General features: G+C 40.9%; 1 protein-coding gene across 2 annotated transcripts in view; it reads right to left on the minus strand.

Moving 5' to 3' along the window:
• Window positions 1–3,971, minus strand: part of VPS13A (vacuolar protein sorting 13 homolog A) — a 280,175-nt gene that overhangs the window by 30,061 nt on the left and 246,143 nt on the right. The gene's annotated exons all lie outside the window — the stretch shown is intronic.

The following is a 3,971-nucleotide window of genomic DNA, read 5'->3' on the forward strand; positions in this document are numbered from 1 at the left end:
CAACCAAACCAAAAAACAAATCCACCAATGGTAACAAGTGCTAAAAACTATCCTTAAAAAAAAAAAAGGGACAGACAGAACCCTAGGAAAAATGGTAAAAGGAAAGCTATCCAGAAAAACTCACACAAAGAAGCATACACATACTCACAAAAAGGGGAAAAGGAAAAAAATATATATATATATCTATATATAAAAAAAGGAAAAGAGCAACCAAATCAATAAACAAATCTACCAATGATAATAAAGTCTAAATACTAAACTAAACTAAGATAAACATAAAACCAGAAACAAATTAGATGCAGAAGCGGAAAAAAATAATATATCTTGCTCCCAAAGTCCACCTCCTCAATTTGGGATGATTCGTTGTCTATTCAGGTATTCCACAGATGCAGGGTACATCAAGTTGATTGTGGAGCTTTAATCCGCTGCTTCTGAGGCTGCTGGGAGAAATTTCCCTTTCTCTTCTTTGTTCGCACAGCTCCAGGGGTTCCGCTTTGGATTTGGCCCCGCCTCTGTGTGTAGGTTGCCTGAGGGCAACTGCTCTTCGCTCAGACAGGACGGGGTTAAAGGAGCAGCTGATTCGGGGGCTCTGGCTCACTCAAGCTGGGGGGAGGCAGTGGTACGGATGCGGGGCGAGCCTGCAGCGGCAGAGGCCAGGGTGACATTGCACCAGACTGAGGCGCGCCGCGCGTTCTCCCGGGGAAGTTGTCCCTGAATCCTGGGACCCTGGCAGTGGCGGGCTGCACAGGCTCCCGGGAGGAGAGGTGTGGAGAGTGACCTGTGTTCGCACACAGGCTTCTTGGTGGCTGCAGCAGCTGCCTTAGCGTCTCATGCCTGTCTCTGGTGTCCGCGCTGATAGCCATGGCTCACGCCCGTTTCTGGAGCTCCTTTAAGTGGTGCGCTTAATCCCCTCTCCTCACACACCAGGAAACAAAGAGGTAAGAAATAATTTTTTAAAATGAATTTTTATTGGGGTATAGTTGATTTACAATGTTGTTTTAGTTTCAGGTGTACAGCAAAGTCAATCAGTTATACATATATCCACTCTTTTTTAGATTCCTTTCCCGTACAGGCCATTACAGAGTATTGAGTAGAGTTCCCTGTGCTACACATTAGGTCCTTATTATTATCTATATTGTATATAATAGTGTATATACATTAATCCAAATCTCCCAATTTATCCCTCCCCCACCTTGCCCCTTGGCAACAGTAAGTTTGATTTCTACATCTGTAACTCTATTTCTGTTTTGTAGCTAAGTTCATTTGTACCATTTTTTTAGATTCCACATATAAGCACTATCATATTTGCCTTTCTGTCTGACTTACTACACTCAGTATGACAGTCTCTAGGTCCATCCATGTTGCTGCAAATGGCATTACTTCTTCTATGGCTAAGTAATATTCCTTTGTATATATGTACCACATCTTCTTTATCCATTCATCTGTCGACGGACGTTTAGATTGCTTCCATGTCCTGGCTATTGTAAATAGTGCTGTAATGAACACTGGGGTGCATGTATCTTTTCAAATTATGGTTTTCTCCAGATAAATGCCCAGGAGTGGGATTGCTGGATCATATGGTAGCTCTATTTTTAGTTTTTTAAAGGAACCTCCATACTGTTCTCCATAGTGGCTATACTAATTTACATTCCCACCAACAGTGTTGGAGGGTTCCCTTTTCTCCACACCCTCTCTGGCATTTACTGTTTGTAGACTTTTTGATGATGGCCATTCTGACCGGTGTGAGGTGATACCTCATTGTAGTTTTGATTTGCATTTGTCTAATAATTAGTGATGCTGAGAATCTTTTCATGTGTTTTTTAGCCATCTGTATGTCTTCTCTGGAGAAATGTCTATTTAGGTCTTCTGCCCATTTTTTGATTGCGTTGTTTGCTTTTTTGATACTGAGCTGCATGAGCTGTTTGTATATTTTGGAAATTAATCCCTTGTCGGTTGCTTCATTTGCAAATATTTTCTCCCCTTTTGAGGGTTGTCTTTTTTTTTTATTTTTGCGGTATGCGGGTCTCTCACTGTTGTGGCCTCTCCCGTTGTGGAGCATAGGCTCCGGACGCGCAGTCTCAGCGGCCATGGCTCACGGGCCCAGCCGCTCCGCAGCATGTGGGATCTTCCCAGACCAGGGCACGAACCCGTGTCCCCTGCATCGGCAGGCGGACACTCAACCACTGCGCCACCAGGGAAGCCCGAGGGCTGTCTTTTTGTTTATTGTTTCTTTTGCTGTGCAAAAGCTTTTAAGTTTAATTATTTTTGTTTATTTTTGTTTTTATTTTAATTTTCATTACTCTAGGAGGTGGATCGAAAAAGATCTTGCTGAGATTTATGTCAGAGTGTTCTGCCTATGTTTTCCTCTAATAGTTTTACAGTATCTGGCCTTACATTTAGGTCTTTAATCCATTTTGAGTTTACTTTTGTGTATGGTATCAGGGAGTGTTCTAATTTCATTCATTTACCTGTAGCTGTCCAGTTTTCCCAGCACCACTTATTGAAGAGACTGTCTTTTCTCCATTGTGTATTCTTGCCTCCTTTGTCATAGATTGGGTGACCATAGGTGCATGGGTTTATCTCTGGACTTTCTATACTGTTCCATCGATCTATATTTCTGTTTTTGAGCCAGTACCATACCGTTTTGATTACCGTAGCTTTGTAGTATAGACTGAACTCAGGGAGCTGGATTGCTCCAGCTCCTTTTTTCTTGCTCAGGATTGCTTTGGCTACCTGTGGTCTTTTGTGTTCCCATACAAATTGTAAAATATTTTGTTCTAATTCTGGGAAAAATGTCATTAGTAATTTGATAGGGATTACACTGAATCTGTAGATTGCCTTGGGTAGTACAGTCATTTTGACAATAATGATTCTTCCAGTCCAAGAACATGGTATATCTGTCCATCTGTTTGTGTCATCTTTGATTTCTTTCATCGGTGTCATGTAGTTTTCAGAGTACAGGTCGTTTGCCTCCTTAGGCAGGTTTATTCCTAGGTATTTTATTCTTTTTGATGCATTGGCAAATGGGATTGTTTCATTGATTTCTCTTTCTGATCTTTCATTGTTAGTGTATAGGAATGCAAGAGATTTCTGTGTATTAACTTTGTATCCTGCAACTTTAACCAATTCACTGATGAGCTCTAGTAGTCTTCTGATAGCAGCTTTCAGATTTTCTATGTATAGTATCATGTCATCTGCAAACAGTGACAGTTTTACTTCTTCTTTTCCAATTTGATTTCCTTTTATTTCCCTTTCTTGTCTGATTGTCATGGTGAATTCCTTATGATTTATTGACTTTTGAGCTTCTCTGATGACTATGACTCAATAATTATATTTGTGAAACTAAAGTTACAGGTAGAAAAAACCGTACCCTTTTTTCCAACCTTAACTCTAAGCTAAAACTGGAAACACCCCATTATGGGAATAGTATGAAATACTGACTTAAACGGAGCAACCAATTTAATGACAATACTTATTCCAATGGAGCAGAAAGCGAGAGAAAGTACAAAAGGAAAAAGGTCAGGGAGATATCCACCCACCAATTTTCTAAGTTAGGTTTCTAAGTTAAATTCATTAGTATGAATTTAATCAATTGTTTTATGTGTTACAAACTTCCAGAATAGAGGTAACAATTACCCAACTACTAAATTTTAGTCTATGCTAAATTTAATTTGGAGGAAAAGAGAACATGTTTAAAATTATTTGCACAAGTGAAGAGAAATAGAGGGAAAGGATATAATAGTTTCATAACAAAATAAGACCATAAAGGAAGGGGTGAACACAAGCTGAGTTTGAACCGGGAATATAAAATGCCATTCTTGGGCTTCCCTGGTGGCGCAGTGGTTGAGAGTCCGCCTGCCGATGCAGGGGATGCGTGTTCATGCCCCGGTCTGGGAGGATCCCACATGCTGCGGAGCAGCTAGGCCCGTGAGCCATGGCCGCTGAGCCTGCACATCCGGAGCCTGTGCTCT

This window comes from Physeter macrocephalus, chromosome 9 (genome assembly GCF_002837175.3).
Source record: "Physeter macrocephalus isolate SW-GA chromosome 9, ASM283717v5, whole genome shotgun sequence".
NCBI classification, from domain to species: domain Eukaryota; kingdom Metazoa; phylum Chordata; class Mammalia; order Artiodactyla; family Physeteridae; genus Physeter; species Physeter macrocephalus.